The 17,646-nt window shown below is 39.9% G+C and overlaps 1 protein-coding gene across 2 annotated transcripts in view; it reads right to left on the bottom strand.

Moving 5' to 3' along the window:
- Positions 1-17,646, bottom strand: part of LOC129699993 (cation channel sperm-associated auxiliary subunit beta-like) — an 87,805-nt gene that overhangs the window by 61,121 nt on the left and 9,038 nt on the right. The window lies entirely within an intron of this gene.

The raw sequence follows: 17,646 nt of genomic DNA, 5'->3' as shown, positions 1-17,646 counted from the left end.
TGTTAAATTGAACTCTCACCTGTCTACACATAATCCCTATCCCTCCAACCCCTGCATGTTCATGTGCCCGTCCAAAATTCTCTTAAATGCCACTATCATCTCTGCTTCCACCACCACTCCAGGCAGTGCATTCCAGGCACTCACCACCCTCTGTGTTAAAAAAATAACTTGCACATTTCCTTTAAACTTTGCCGCTTTCATATTAAAGCATGCCATCTAGTATTTTATATTTCCATCAAAAAGTTCTAACTGTTTATCCTATTTATCCCTCATAATTTTATATACTTCTATAAGGCATCCCCTCAACCTCCAGCATTCCAGAGAAAATAATCTAAGTTACAGGATTGTGTCCAACCTCCTTTCAGCTAATACCCCACTAATCCAGGAATCATTCTGGTAAACCTTCACGCGACCCTTTTCAAAGCCTCCTCATCCTTCATGTATTAGGGCAACCAGAACAGCACGCATTAGTCCAAATGTGGGCCTAACCAAAGTTGTGTAAAGCTGCATTATGACTTCCTGACTCTTATACTCAATGCCCTGAAAGCAAGCATACCACTTGCCTTCTTTACCACCTTATCTACTTGTTTGCCACTTTCAAAGAGTAATGATCTTGGACCTCAAGATCCCTCTATACAACAATGCTGTTAAGTGTCTTGCCATTAGTTGTTTATATTCCCCTTGCATTGTGTAGTGGCCATTTGGCTTGTTTTGTGTGTCATTAATTATGGCATGTTTCTTTAAATTTTAGACTGCCCGTTATATTGTGTGGGATTTATTGTCATATTTTATGGCTTGTTTGGAGCTAAGTTTCTTCAGCTTAGTTTTTAGTTTAGTTTCAGACCAGCATGGAGAAGGTTTACCCTTTGACCATGCGAAGTGTAACAGAGACACGAGGAATTTTCTAACGTTTGATGAAGATTATAGTAATGAGTCAGAAGAAGTTTGGATGTATCTTATTGTTTTTCATCAACAATAAATCATTTATTCATCAAAAGACTGTGTTTTGAAAGATTTGGCTGCGAAGAAGCTCTGAAGGTCTCTGACAGTGAGCTTGCGTGCATATAAAGACATCCCCCTTAACCATGTAGTCCATTTAACGGTTACAGGGAGTAATCTCTTGAACAATATAAAAATCTGCCACTACATTAAATCAAAGGGTCCCTACGAGCAGGGGGGTGAATGGCAGTCCCTGAGAGTGGGACAGAAGACTGGGCTAAGATCTTGAGCTAAGATATTCAGGTTTTGGCCAGAATACCGGTTCCAGCCGAGGAATTGAAGACAATACTGTTTCCATCCGAGGAACTAAAAAGACAATAGATCTCGGCCATAGAAGGCCTTGAGGTCTATCGACAGAATCGAGACTTATCGGAAGATCTAAAGACATCATCACGGAAATTGTGTAAAAATCGACTATGATTCTTGAATTTGAAGCTGCAAAGCTTTAATTTTAAATGACTTCTGTAAAAAGAGCCAGAAAGTGTTTTTTTCCAATCTGCCTGGAGAAAGGAGACCGACCCTGGAAATTGTTTTTAAGTCTTGATAACATTAATTCCTTTCGAACTATCATCATCTTTACGCCCATGGATGTTGGAGAGATGTTGTCTGCAATATCAGTTTGTTATTGTTCCAAGAAATAATGTTTACATTAAGTTGGAGCAGAATTCAAAGAAGACTCTGTTCAATTTAAAGACTTGGCGATCTGCCAAGACCTCTTTAAACTAATGGAGCCAGAAGATGAAGAAAGAGCTATGCTTGAGGAATCACGAGGTGACGATGAAATACCAATTAGACAACTTAAACTCACCGAGAAAGGCCAAGTTTTAGCTCTGAAGGGAGCCGAGAAGGAGGAAAACTCGATATGAGAACAAGTCAACGAGTCAATTGATAGCTACAGAAAACTCATGTATCGAGAAGATACAGATAATTCACAAGCTGCCTATTTGAAAGAAACTGAGGAGAGAAACGTATTATGGAAACAGGTCACCAGATTCATTGAGAAACAGAAGAAATTAATGGAATCAGAGCAGAACGTGATCAAGGTGAATTCTAATATGAGCCAACTATTGAACCTCTGCCAGGAGGTTGGCAAGAAACAAGATGTGCTGTTGTGTTTACAGCTGTCTAGGGAAAAACGCATAAGGCACACCCAATGGGAGGAAGACAGGGTGAAGATATTCAATGGTTTCATGAATAAGGCAGAGGAGTGGTTATCTGAAATTATGCCACGACTTACGAGCTAAGTAGCTGGAAGTGCGAAACAAGGTGCCAGAATGGAAGATGAGATTGCACCATTGTATCTCTAATATATCTCCACGAGGATCAAGACATAAATCTGGTTCTTCAGCCAGTTCGGTATCAAGGGTTTCTGCTCGATTGGGAGTTGAAGCTGACCTAGCCGCACTCTCAATAAAAGCGGAGGCCTTGAGGATGAAACATGATATTGAGCGAGAAGAAGAAGAGATGAGGCAACAAAAGGAACAACTGAAACAAAGATGGCAGTGGCCAAAGCAAAGAAGGAGATATTGGAAAGAAAGGGTTCAAGTTGCAGCTCTAGATCATCGAAGACAATGAGCTCTGGACCAAGATGAAAAAACTGCTCTAAGTGAGTCAGCAGTTGGATCAATTCCACAATCGAGGTCCACCGGATTTTATGGGTTTGAAAACCCATTTGGAACAGAGGAAGATGGGTGAAGGTTCTTCTCAGCAAATGAGTGCTAGATCGAAACAAACTGCTAATGGATCGTCTGTGGATGCTTGAGACAAATCAATAGCGGAACACGCTTGCCCGAGTCCTGACCAGTTTGAGTCACAAAGGCTTGTTTATCAACAGGTGGAGCCAAGCCAAGGTTATCAGGATGGATTATTGGCATTGGTGAAAAAGCAAACTGAATTCAACCAGATCACAGCTCGAAAAAATAGCTCTCATTCTACCACCAGCAGAAATTCCTATGTATGATGGAGATCCTTTGCGGTATGAAGTTTTTGTACGGGCATTAGAAGAAGTATTAGAAACGAAAATTACAGATGAAAAGGAGCGCTTATGATTTCTGGTTTAGGTACTTGTAAAAAGGCGAGAAGATTACTTAAAGAACGTTTTGGTAATGAACAGAGGATTGCTAATGCATACATGGAGAAGGCCCATGCTTGGAAATAAATCAAGCTGGAAGATTGGGAGGCATTGAGTGATTATGCAATATTTCTGAGAGGTTGTTGCAGCTCGATGTAAAATCTTGCCTACATGGAGGAAATTAATCTTCCAAATAATACTAGAATCATCATTAGCAAGTTGCCCAGAAGACTGAGAGAAAGGTGGAGATATGAAGCAGGGGGAATAATGAATAAGAGGAACCAAGTTGCCAGGCTACCAGACCTGGTGGATTTCTTGGACAAGGAAGTACGGTACATGTTAGAGCCACACTACAGGACCATTGAAGATCATTAATCGATTGCAACTAACAAAGGTTCTACCTTTACCAAAACTGAAAATGATCAGGACCTAAGAGAAGTAGTGTTGCTATCACAACCATACCCTCAGGCAATATCATCCTGAAGCACTTCACACTGAATAGATGGAGAGCTATCAGAGCAAATCGAAGAGGATGAACTGGAGCAAACAGAACAGAAGAAGAAGCCAACTACCAGAGATGCCTCAAGTAACTGCTTATATTGGGGCTGGGGTTGAAGCATGTAATTTTTCTATCTTACCAATACAGGTAAGGAACAGCAAGACAAATACAGTGTTGCAAACATATGATTTCCTGGATCATGAAGTTTGACTACATTTTGCACAGAAAACCTGACAAGAAGGCTGAACATCACAGGAGAAGATACTAAGATTCGATTACATACCATGACTAAAGATAAAGAGAGCAGGAGTCAGTATATTACGAGTATGGAGATATCCAGTTTGGATGAAGATAATTTTATACCAATATCTGAAGTGTTTATACATGGAATCATGCCTGTTGGTCATCAAAATATATAAAAATTATAAAAGTATAAAAATTAAACGAAGAAGTACAAAGTAATAATAATAATAATACATTTTATATGTGGGCGCCTTTCAAAAGTCTCAAGGACACCTTACAGAGATTAACAAGAATAATAAAACATATAATCGGAATAAAATAAATAATAAAGACATCACCAATACACAAATTAAAAACAGAATTCGATCCAAAGACAAAAAATCAAAAACACAATGTGAAGAGAGAGCAAAGTACACAAAGTAGTAAAGATGAGAGGGAAGAAACAGGATTGGGTAATGTTTAAAGAACAACAGAAGATAACCAAAAAAAACAATACGGGGAGAAAAGATGAGGTACGAAGGTAAGCTAGCCAAGAATATAATGCAGGATAGTAAAAGCTTCTTTAGGTATGTGAAGAGGAAAAAATTAGTTAAGACCAAAGTTGGACCCTTGAAGACAGAAAAAGGTGAATTTATTATGGGGAACAAGGAAATGGCAGATGAGTTGAACAGGTACTTTGGATCTGTCTTCACTAAGCAGGACACAAACATAATTCCTGATATAGTAGTGGCCAGAGTATCTGGGGTGAGAGAGGAACTGAAGGAAATCCACATTAGGCAGGAAATGGTGTTGGATAGACTGATGGGACTGAAGGCTGATAAATCCCCAGGGCCAGATGGTCTGCATCCCAGGGTACTTAAGGAAGTGGCTCAAGAAATCGTGGATGCATTGGTGAGAATTTTCCAATGTTCTATAGACTCAGGATCAGTTCCTGGGGATTGGAGGGTAGCTAATGTTATCCCACTTTTTGAGAAAGGCGGGAGAGAGAAAACGAGGAATTATAGACCAGTTAGCCTGACATCGGTGGTGGGGAAGATGCTAGAGTCAATTATAAAAGATGAGATGGCCGCACATTTGGATAGCAGTGACAGGATCGGTCCGAGTCAGCATGGATTTACGAAGGGGAAATCATGCTTGACTAATCTTCTGGAATTTTTTGAAGATGTAACTAGGAAAATGGACAAGGGTGAGCCAGTGGATGTAGTGTACCTGGACTTTCAGAAAGCATTTGATAATGTCCCATATAGGAGAATAGTGGGCAAAATTAGGGCACATGGTATTGGGGGTGGAGTGCTGACATGGATGGAGAAGTGGTTGGCAGACAGGAAACAAAAAGTAGGGATTAACGGGTCCCTTTCAGAATGGCAGGCAGTGACTAGTGGGGTACCACAAGGCTCGGTGCTGGGACCGCAGCTATTTACTATATACAGCACATCAATGATTTGGATGAAGGGATTCAAAGTAACATTAGCAAATTTTCAGACGACACAAAGCTGGGTGGCAGTGTGAACTGTGAGGAGGATGCTATGAGAATGCAGGGTGACTTGGACAGGTTGGGGGAGTGGGCAGATGCATGGCAGATTAAGTTTAATGTGAGGTTATCCACTTTGGTAGCAAAAACAGGAAGGCAGATTACTATCTAAATGCCGTCAAGTTGGGAAAAGGGGAATTACAACGGGATCTGGGGGTCCTTGTACATCAGTCTACGAAAGTAAGCATGCAGGTACAGCAGGCAATGAAAAAAGGCATGTTGACCTTTATAACAAGAGGAATCGAATATAGGATCAAAGAGGTCCTTCTGCAGTTGTACAGAACCCTAGTGAGACCACACCTGGAGTAATGTGTGCCCCTAGTTTGAGGAAGGACATTCTTGTTATTGAGGGAGTGCAGCGTAGGTTTGCAAGGTTAATTCCCGGGATGGTGGGACTGTCACATGCTGAGAGAATGGTGCAGCTGGGCTTGTACACTCTGGAGTTTAGAAGGATGAGAGGATATCTCATTGAAACATATAAGATTGTTAAGGGCTTGGACACACTAGAGGCAGGAAACATGTTCCCGATGTTGGGGGAGTCCAGAACCAGGGGCCACAGTTTAAGAATAAGTAGTAAGCCATTTAGAACGGAGACGAGGAAACACTTTTTCTCACAGAGTGGTGAGTCTGTGGAATTCTCTGCCTCAGAGGGCGGTGGAGGCAGGTTCTCTGGATGCTTTCACAAGAGAGCTAGACTCTTAAAAAAAGCAGAGTCAGGGGATATGGGGAGAAGGCAGGAACGGGTATTGATTGGGGATGATCAGCCATGATCACATTGAATGGCGGTGCTGGCTTGAAGGGCAAAATGGCCTACTCCTGCACCTATTGTCTATTGTCTAAAATATACCAAGACATGAAGACTTGAAACAATGGCTTTACCTGAAGGATGTCAAGATATCTGAAATAAATTCTAGTGTTGATCTACTTGTCGGAACCAATGTTTTGAAGGCATTGGAACCTATACAGATTGTTAGGAGCCAAGGTGATGGACCGTACGCTACAAAAACCCGACTTGGATGGGTTATCTATGGCTCCTTGAAAAGGAACAACGAAAACAAGAATCAGAGGAACTATCATACCATTGTTGTTGATCAAATATCTACTGATAAATTAGAAAAGCCGGTGATGAAGCAATACCATCCTGACTTCAATGAAAGTACCAGCAAGGAATCTGAAGAGATGTCGAATGAAGAGTTGAAGTTCATGGATATTATGAACTACTCAGTAAAGATTGACAGACACTCTTGTCTGGACTTACCTTTCAAACAAGAAAGTGTTCGTCTGCCGAATAATCACTGTAAGGCTGACCATAGCTACCTGAATTTGAAACAGAAGTTTGGCCAGAATACTAAATTTCATGAAATAAGAATCTCTTTGAAGAATAATTTCTACAAGGGTGATTGCTTAAGATCCATGTCTAATGAGCAGGAAGCAATAAGGGAGGATTCACACTCTCCAAGTGGATCAGCGACAATTGTGAAAGCATTCCACTAGATGATAGAGCCAAAGAAACCAGAGAGTTGGATTTGGAGAAAGACAATCTGCCAATGGAAAGAGCATTGGCAGTTACTAATGTTGTACAATGAAATATGTTAACAGAAAATAAAATTTTGCGGATGAAGTTTCCAGAGAACTGACAGCGAACCGCTTCATAAGCAATAAGAGATGGATCAATGAACTAGATTCTCTCTGTAAGCCAGACAGAGAATGGCCAAAGCTTGAGCTGGGATTTGAAATCTCTGTTAATGATTCGGAAATTAAACCAAACCTAACGGTGAACTTTATTGTTAAAAATCCTTTACTTTTTTGAAGGATTTTCACTCTTTAACATTGCTGTTACAACACATCCATGAGTTGATCGGACAAGGAGGAAGAGGTTTCATGCTATCAAAGCTTTGGACTGTTATGTTTTGGTCTATATATTGGGTATCATGCCTGATTTTATAGGTTTGGTGCGCGCGGTACGGCTTTAAACTAAAACCAGTGTTTTAATACAATTAATAATCAAGTTATGCTTGCTTCTAGAAGGCGAAAGTGAAGATGGAAGAGTCGAAGAAGAATTTGTATATATGGTGCATGCTACTTTTTTCTCGTTAGTATAGTGATTAGTATCCCCGCCTGTCACGCAGGAGGCCGGGATTCAATTCCCCGACGAGGAGCCACGGGGTTCAATTCCCTGAATTTTTGCTTTTGATATATGTTAAGCCTTCATGGCTACTTTTTTGATGTTTATTATTAATTGCCTCGTTATATTCTAGGAACAATTAGGGGCCAGTATGTAGTGGCCATTTGGCTTGTTTTGTGTGTCATTAATTAATTTATTTTATTAATTTGATTCTTTATTTCGAACAGAATAAAAAGCAAGTGTGAAACAGCATACAAAAAAACAAAACAAGAATATTTATAGTGTCAGAAACAATATCTATAAATAAATGAAATCGTATGTGTCTGAAAAGGAGCGGGAAGAAGCCAAAGCTTATTCATTCCCACCCCTTATTCAACGGCTTATAATTATCTTATACAAATTTAGCAGCTATATGTACACCATACGTACACCAGCAGTTATATGTACACTAATGTGGTGCGTAGGTCCCGAAATGAAAGAGAGGAGTCAGGTATTTCGAGAGGCACCTTTATTTGTGTTCCTCCCGGTTGTAGGGAAGTCCACACGAGAGAAAGATGGCACCCAAACCCTTGCCTTTAAGCCCTCTGGTTAAGGGCCGCCAAGGACTGAACCATTACCGTGCCGAGGGGTTTGACAGTTAGGATGGCCCGACCCTTGGGAGCCGCCACAGGACCCCCCCCCCCCCCCCCCCCCCCCCGACCCGAGGCAAGAAACGCAGCGCGTGCGAGTACACGACCCGGCCAGCCCGGGTGGTCGAGGTGGAGTGACAGGAAGTCAGCCGATCGGGGGTCAATGTCCAGGTGGCGGAGGCACACATGGTGGAGGGACCAGGTCGAGGGCACCCGGAACGGGCCCTCGGCGGGGGGGGGCACAGGTGGAGTGACAGGCGGAGGGCAGCCATGAGGGGGGGGACGTCCCTAGAGGCCGAGGTTGGGCAACAGCACCGGCTGGTCAATGTCCAGGTGTGCTAGCTTCAACTGGTCAATCGACACGGCCTCCGGCCGGCCCCCCATGTCCAGCACAAAGGTCGTCTGCCCGTGTTCCAGCACCCGGAACGGGCCCTCGTACGGCCTCTGAAGTGGCATCCGGTGGGCATCATGGTGCAGGAAAAGGTAGGGGCAGTCCCGGAGGGCTGATGGCACATGCGGGCGAAATGTCCCATGGCGGGACATCAAGACGGGTGCGAGCCTGCCAACTCGTTCGTGAGTAAATTATTTCTTGCTTTGTACATGATTTGTGCAGTCTTAAATTTAAACAGATCGGCGAACTTCAGTGTATGTGACTTTAAGAATAATAAATTGGTATGTTCAAGATAGCCAACATTATTGATAATTCTTATTGCTCTTTCTTGTAATGTGCATAACGGCTGTAGGTTGGTTTTGTAGGTGTTACCTACAATTATCATATCTCCACACAGTAACTCAGATATGGCAATATGAGTGTATTGTACAGAGTATGTAATGATTTGTGGTTCAGAATGTGTCTTGATTTTCCCAATATTGCTATAGACTTTGCCAGTTTTGCTTTTATATGTGGTTTCCAGCAGATTTGTGGTCTAAGATCACACCAAGAAATGTATTTTCATATACTGTATTTTCATATACTCTTTCTATATTTATGTTATCTATTTTCAATTGTACTTGATGGTTTGTTTTATGTTTTCCAAATAGCATAATCTTTGTTTTGCTTAAATTTAGAGACAATTTGTTGACATCAAACCACTGTTTTAATTTATTCATTTCTGATGTTATGACCTCCAAAAGCTGCTTAAATTGTCACCGGAACAAAAAATATTCGTATCATCGGCAAATATAATCAATTTCAGTATATTTGATACTCTGCATATGTCGTTAATGTATATGATGAAAAGCTTTGGACCTAACACAGACCCTTGAGGTACTCCACAAGTTATGTTCACGTAAATTGATTTATGTTCACCTATTTCTACAAATTGTTGCCTGGTTCTGAAATAGCTTCTCACCCAATCCAATCCAACCCCTCTGATGCCATACCTATCCAGTTTCATCAGTAAAATGTCGTGATTTACGGTATCAAATGCTTTTTTTAAGTCTATGAATATTCCCACTGCAAGTTTTTTATTAACTATGCAATTTGTGATTTCCTCGATTAGTTCCACTAGTGCCATAGAGTTGATTTGTCTCTCCCGAATCCATATTGACTGTCGACCAAAAGCTTATGTTTTTCAATGAAATTGGCAAGTCTTTCTGTAAAATGTTTTTCAAGGATCTTGGAGAATTGGGAGAGTAAAGAAACAGGCCTGTAATTTGTGAAATGGTATATAATGGTATTACTTTTGATAATTTATTTTTGTTGGAAATTTTCCGGATTGAAAAGACAAGTTACAGATATGAGTTTATGGTTCTGCAATTTCTTCAATAACGTTTTTTATTCTAATCATATCACTATCATTCCAATCAGTAGAGGATTTGCTTTTACATTTTCTTACAGTGTCTATGATTTATTTTCCTTCGACTGCTCTAAGGAAGATAGAGCTAGTATTTCTATCCCAAAGATCGCCCCTTCTTTTGTTTCTGGGTCATTCATTTTTTCCTGCAAATCTGGTCCCACATTTACAAAGAATTTGTTAAAACCATTAACCACATCATCCATGTTATTTATTGTCTTGTCTTCCTCAATAAAAATTTTTGATCCATTTCTAATAATACTATTTAGCACGTTCCATAAACCTTTCATATTGTTTTTATTATTCTCTAATATTTTATTATAGTATTCTTTCTTACATTTCCTCATAATATTGGTTAATTTATTCTTATATTTTTTATATTTATTTTCTGCTTCTGAAGTTCGATATTTTATGAATTGTATATATCACGTGTTTTTCTTTTTGCAGGCATTTTTTAAACCTTTAGTGATCCATGGACTTTTTGTTTGTTTTTGTCTATCACTATAATTGTTTCACAGAACAGTTTTTGTCATAAAGTGATTTAAAAACATTTAGAAACCTATTGTATGCTTTGTCGACATCTTCACCCTCATATACTACCCTCCAATTCTGTTTCAGTAATCAGTAAAGAAGATCATCAAAGACAGCTCCCATCCTGCGTTTGGACTGTTCGACCTGCTGCCCTCTGGAAGGCGCTATAGGTGCATCAAATCCAGGACAAACAGACTCAGGAATAGTTGCTTTCCGAGAATTATATCTACTATAAATTCAAATTCACACATGCACTGACTACACCGCCCAACACGGACTTCCATCTGTATATATGTATATATGTATGTAGCGCCACAGAATTTGTGCACCTATCCCCCCCCCCCCCCCCCCATCTCCCTTCTGTTTTTTGTTTTTTTTTCTGTTTCTTGTTTTTTTGTGCTAAATTGTATGTATGCACTGAGTACGAGCAGCTTTCAGTTTCACTGTACATGTATAGTGACAATAAATGGCATATCATATCAGTAATTCAGTCTTAAATGCATTTATGTTTTCTTCGGTTCTCACCCTTTTGTATTTGAAATGACTGGTGTTCTTAGGTTTCCTATAACAACAGTGATAAACAATACGAAAAAGGTTAATGGTCACTGATGTCACTGTATAATGGTCCGCTTACTGTATTGTTTTCCATAATGTTTGTGAATATGTTGTCTATTAATGTCGCACAATGAGAAGTAATTCTCCTAGGTCTGGTTATTTTAGGATATAAACCCATACTGTACATAGTATTGATTAATTATTCTGTCATGTTAGCTTTTTTGGATTCAACAGGTCAATATTGTAATCCCCACAGATTAACATAATCTTTTGTAATGATTTTGTAAACATGTTTTCCATCCAATCTCTAAATATTTCAATACTGGATCCGGGAGCTCTGTTTATACAGCTCACGATGACATTTTTGGTCTTTTCCATACAAATTTCTATTGTAATACATTCCAACAAATCGTCAACAGTTCTCAAAATTGTCATGTTCTCACCACCTTATATTTCAGTCTTTTATCCACATAGATCGCCACACCTCCACTTTTTTTCCTTCTGTTTATATAATTCAGTTCATAGCCATCCATGTCAAAGTCCACACCTTTCACAGGGCTGATCCACATCTCTGATATTGTTATAAGATTAAATGGGTTCTTGAACTGTCTTAAATATTCTTTTATGTTGTGGAAGTTGGCGTATAGACTTCTGCTATTAAAGTGGATAATTGATATATTATGTTCTGATTGGAAAGTTATATTGAATTGCTCATCTGTGTAATAACTGCAGCTGTTGTTGATATTGTTAAGTAAATTATTTTCCGGATCAATATCATTTTCTATGTCATGTGTGTTAGGCTCTGTATTTGCAAAGGTTTCGAGTTCTGATAGAGATATATATTTTTTGTCAGGAACTATCATGGTTGTGGTTTTTATTTTATATATTCTTTATTTGCTACTAAGTGTATTCCATTATCTTGTCCTGGTTTGTCACCTTGGTATTTATCCAGTTCATCCAGGTCCCTAATGACTAATACTTTGGCTTGTTCTGGTGGTCCGTTCAGCTTGATGAATATTTTGCAGTTTGCAGTCCATGTAGATTAAATTTTCTTCTGCTGTCTCAGGAGTCGGGCCTTTCTGCTGATGTCAGCAGTTTTCTTTGTCAGGTGTTCACTCAAATACACATCCAAGCCCTTTAGCCGTCTTCCCTGTTTCAGCAGTTCAGTTTTGTGCTTCCTGTTAGCAAACCGAATTATTATGGCTGGTTTATCCGTCTTACGTCTCCGTGTGAGCGGGTGACAAGCCTCGATGTTGTCCCTGTCTAACTCAATCCCTTTTGAGTGGAGAAATGCCGTCACCTGGTGCTCCACAGATGCAGCGTCCTGCTCGCTCGTCTCCCCTTCGTTCTGCGTTGTCACCGCCCGTGCATATGAGCAGGGTTTCATCTCCAGACCAGTGACAATGATATTGTTCATCCTGGTGTACTGCTCCAGATCAGCCACCCGGTTCTCCAGCAACATAATCCGCTTGTCCTTCTCGGAGTTTTGTAGCCTCAGGGCTTTAACTTCCTCCACCAATTACATGATGGTTTCCTGCTGTTATCTAACAGAAACCTCCTCCGTCAGCATGTCGAGCAATCCCTTAATATCATCAACCTCCTCAGCAAATGCGGGATTTTTTGTCTGTACACCTACGCTTCAGCCCGGCTATCCCGACTCTCCGGTGTTCCTAGGCGAGCTGCAGATTCTCACAGATAACCCCAGCTGGTCTTCGGTGTTCCTGCAGCAACGAAAGGGATTTCTGCTATCTGTGTTGCTGGAATCCACTTATCTCCACTGTTCTTGCCGAGAGAAAGGAGGTTTCATCAGCTCCAGCTTTCATTGTTACAAGATGAACTTTGTGAACAAGATCAAATTAATATCTTGTGAACCCTGGGCCGGGAGAGAGATTTGAAGATTGAAAATCTGGAATGGAGAATGAATGAGAATACTCGAGCACTTCAGCAATACAAGACTAAAAATATGGACCTGGAAAACAGAAGCCGTTGTTTGAATTTACGAATTGTTGGTTTGCCGGAATGTCAAGAAGGAGATAACGTTATAAAATATGCTTCTAAAATGATAAAGGAAACTTTCAACATTGAGCACAATGAAAACCTTCCATTTTTGGATAATGCACACAGGATTGGGAAGAAATCTGGTAATAAACCGAGACACTTGATTATTCGGTTTCACTTTTTGCAAATGAAGGAGAATATTCTCCAGGCAGCAAAAAAGTTGGGCGTGGTTGAATATGAAGGATGCAATTTTCGGTTTGTTCCTGATTATAGTTATGAGCTTTTGAAAATAAGAAAGTCCTTTGATAATGTAATGTCTGATTTGTTCAAGAAAAAGCTGTGCCCAGTCTTACTATACCCAGCTAGATTGCGTATTCGACTTTTCAACGGTAATACTCGATTTTTTAACAATCCTCAAGACGCTTCCAGCTTTTTGGAGAGTTACGAGGAGGAAGGGGAGTAATTGATAGCTGATTAATTTATAATTGGAGATTTACTGTTCCTATTTTGACAACATATTGTTTGGTAATGATTAAGAATTTAACTGGACGAGTTGTTTTTCTTTTATATATACTAACTTTTAAGAATTTCTTTGTTAATTTGTGTTCCCCTGTCGTTAGACAAACTAAGAGAACGCTGCTCTTGTTTTTCATATCTTGACCTTGGATAATAATATGTAGCATTCGCTCTTTAACTCCATTGCCAGTCTGTATTTTTTTCTCTCTCTTTCAAACGATAACAACAACCTAACACTATGGCTAGGGAGTGGCTAAATATGATCCTTTCTATGTCGGGTGCGGTTGCTAGGAGAGATGGGGTCAGGGACGGGATTAGGTAGCTTACCGATTGTCTATTGGTCAGTTTGGGTCATTACAGGGGTGGGAGGGGTTTTTTGTTTCTTATTTAGTGTCCTTCGTTTGTGTAAAATCTGAACAAAATCGTCACTTCTGGCTCCACCCTAGATTTTTCTTCTTCCAGTATCATGAACTATTAGGCTTTAAGAAATTAACCCTTTACATCCTACATGATTTTACAAGCAATATGGATAATGTTATTAACTTCCTTTCATGGAATGTGAATGGCTTGAACCATCCCATTAAGCTGCCATTTTTTTAAAGTTCTTCACAGACTAAATGCTCAGATTATCTTTGTTCAGGAAACTCATGTAAGGCAAGATGCCTTAAAAGCATCCCAGACTACACCATTGGATATTTCTTCAGTAGAGTTTGTCAAGTAGTAAAAAGCAATCTGATATTTCATAAAATTAATAAAATTTAAGTCTTGAAGCAAAGTAGCATTAAATCGCCATTGTTTACCACTAAACTTGGAATCAGGTAGTTTGATTGATAGTTTCAATGATGCGTGATCAGAAATAGCAATTGCATCATACTCACATGCAGTGACCGATGGAACTAGCCAAGAATTTGTTATAAAATAGTCGATCCTAGAATAACTATGATGTACATGAGAGAAAAATGAAAATTCTTTGTCATTTGGGTGTAAGAATCTCCAAACTTCTAACATTCCAGAGTCAAGTAAAAAAGAATTAATAAAATTAGCTGATTTATTTGGAAGCACATGATCAGATGTAAACCTGTCAATCAAGGGGTTCAGACAGCAGTTGAAATCTCCACCCATTATTAAAAAGTGATCATTTAAATTAGGATGCAATTAACTGTTTAAAAAATACGTACATTTTAAAAAATTTAAGAAATACGTACATTGGCTGACGAGATTAAAGAAATTGATAAAAAATATTCAAAAGCTCCTAGTTTAGAGCTCTTTCAGAATAGAGTTGAACTTCAATTGAGACATGATTTGTTATTAGTATCGCCGATTGAGAACCAGCTACTTAAAATCAAAAGTCAATTTTATATACATGGTGAAAAATCTGGTAAATTACTCGCTAATCAGTTGAAAGCGGTGTCGGCCAAGCGTCAGATTACTAAAGTGAGTAAAAGAGATGTAGACCATGACAAAATTAATAAATCCTTTCAGGAATTTTATACCTCCCTATACCAATCAGAATTTCCTACTGATTCCAATATAATGCATGAGTTTTTAAAGAAACTGAACTTACCAAATTTACCATATAATGAATCTCTGTTGTTAGATGAACCCATCACGGAAGAAATACAGAAAGCAATTCTTTCAATGAATTTTGGTGAAGCTCCCGGTTTAGATGGGAATACAGTAGAATTTTAAAAGTATTTTTCAAATTTATTGTCTCCCTGGCTATGCAAGGTATTTAAAGAAGTCTTTTTAAGGAGTAGATTACCACAATCTTTTTATGAAGCATCTATTTCTTTAATTCTTAAAAAAGATAAAGACCCTACTGAAGTGACATCATATAGACCTATATCAATGTTAAATGTAGATTTCAAAATTCTTTCCAAAATATTAGCTATGAGATTGGAAAATATTTTACCGCAATTTATCTCTGAAGGTCAGACAGGTTTTATTAAAAGACGTCACTCATACTTTAACGTTAGGAGATTAATGAATATTGTATATACAGCGTCAAATAAAAGCTTTGAATGTGTCATCTCACTCGATGCCGAGAAACATAGAAACATCGAAATTAGGTTTTTATTTAAAGCTAATTTTATGCTTTTAATTGACCATATTAAGCATGAGTTTACTAAATGGTCACCAATGTCCTTATCCTTAATTGGCCAAATCAATGCTGTTAAAATGTTCATTTTACCTAAATTTCTGTATTATTTCATATATATGGCAGAATAAAAATTCCAGACCAAGTAAAAAATACTTACAGAAATCAAAAAAGATGGTGGTTTGGCTCCACTATTGGGCAGTCAATGTTCGTCATCTAACATTTTGGACAAAAGATTTAGAAGATAACCAACGCCCAGGATGGATAAACCTTGAACGTGATTCCTTACAAGGGCTATCGTTGGCTTCTATTCTAGGGGCCTCGTTACCTTTTACAATTACGAGACTGAATAAATATACGACTAACCCAATAATAAGACTACGTTCCGAATATGGTTTCAATTTCGTAAGTTTTTTGGACTAAATGATTTTTATCTTATCGAGTCCTATCTTATCCAATTTTCTCTTCCAACCTTCTAGTACTGATCAAGTCTTTTTGTTATGGAAGAAGAAAGGATTAGTAGCTTTTCGTGATTTGTTTTTGGAGGGTTGTTTTATGTCTTTCGAACAACTCTCCAATAAATATAATTTACCTAATTCACACTTTTTTAGATATTTACAAATTAGACATTTTTTGAAGGCTACTCTACCACTTTTTCCGCTACCACATCAAACCGAAATTTTGGAAAAAAAATTACATTTGAACCCTTATCAGAAAGGATTAATCTTCTTCTTTTCGTGTCTTTGAAGCTGGTTGGTTATATGACAGTTTCCCATTCCTTTACACAGTCCTTTGCATTTTTATTGAACACTGCAAGATCCTTTGGGCTGCACTGGTTGGGTAGTAGGGGGCAGACAAGGCAATGCTGCATTGTATGGTCCTCTTCTCCACATTCACAGGTGGTTTGGCCAGTTTCATAGCCCCATCTGGCCATGGCAACTTTTGATCGCCCTGATCTGTTCTCAGGCGGTTGAGCGTCTTCCACCGGACCCATGGTGCTTCTGAGCCCGGAGGGAGGGCTTCAGAAGGAGGGATACCCATGTCAGTAGGAGGGGGGTCGTCCTCAAGCCTTTTTGTCCATAGTTGGAGTCTGGTTTCTTCCCGTGATGCTATTAGGGGCTGGACATGGCTGAGAAAGCTTCTCCTGGACTTCAGCCGTTGGGCCGGGGGTACACGTCCGTAGAGGAGGTGGCGTTCATCACTGGTGGCCTTAGTCATCTCTACTCGGCTGGCGACTTCCCGTCTCACATCGGCAGGGGCAATGCCAGCGAGGAGGTGCAGGTTGTTTATGTTGGTGGGCTTCAAGCAGCCAGTGATTGAGCGGCAGGTGTTATTCAACGCTGGGTCTAGTTTCTTGGCATGGGATGATTTCTCCCAAACAGGACACGCATACTCCGCAGAGGAGTAACACAAGGCCAGAGCAGTAGATCTTAATGTGTGTGCTGTGGCTCCCCATTTGGAGTTGGTCAGCTTCCGGAGGATGTTATTTCGGGAGTTAACTTTCAGTTTAGTGTTTTTGACGTGTTCCTTATAGGAGAGTGGGATCCAGTGTTACACCGAGGTAGACAGGGTTGGTGCAGTGCTCAAGAGGTGTTCCAGACCATGTGATGTTAAGGGGTCTGATTGCTTCCCGGTTCCTGAGATGGAACGAGCAGGCTTGGGTCTTCGCAGGGTTTGCGTGTAGGTGGTTGCGCTCGTAGTAGAGGTGTAGCTCATCTAGGGCTGAGGTGAGATTCGCTTCTACAGCTTCAAACGTACTCTCTTGGGATGTTACACAGAGGTCGTCGGCGTAGATGAACCGCTCAGTGTTCTGGTCCATTGGCTGGTCATTGGTGTAGATGTTATATAGTAGTGGAGCCAGCACACTACCTTGAGGCAAGCCATTCCGTTGTCGTCGCCAGCGACTTTGCTTGTTGTTAAGGACAACATAGAAGCGCCTATCTTTCAGGAGGGCTCCGATGAGGTCCGTGAGTGCCAGGTCTTTGGTATTCTCCAAGATCTTTTTTAGGAGGAGGCGGTGATTCACAGTGTCATACGCGGCAGACAGATCAACAA

The sequence above is a fragment of the Leucoraja erinacea genome, chromosome 9 (assembly GCF_028641065.1).
Source record: "Leucoraja erinacea ecotype New England chromosome 9, Leri_hhj_1, whole genome shotgun sequence".
NCBI lineage: Eukaryota > Metazoa > Chordata > Chondrichthyes > Rajiformes > Rajidae > Leucoraja > Leucoraja erinaceus.
The sequence above is the reverse complement of the archived record's forward strand: the minus strand, read 5'-3'. Positions and strand labels throughout refer to the sequence as shown.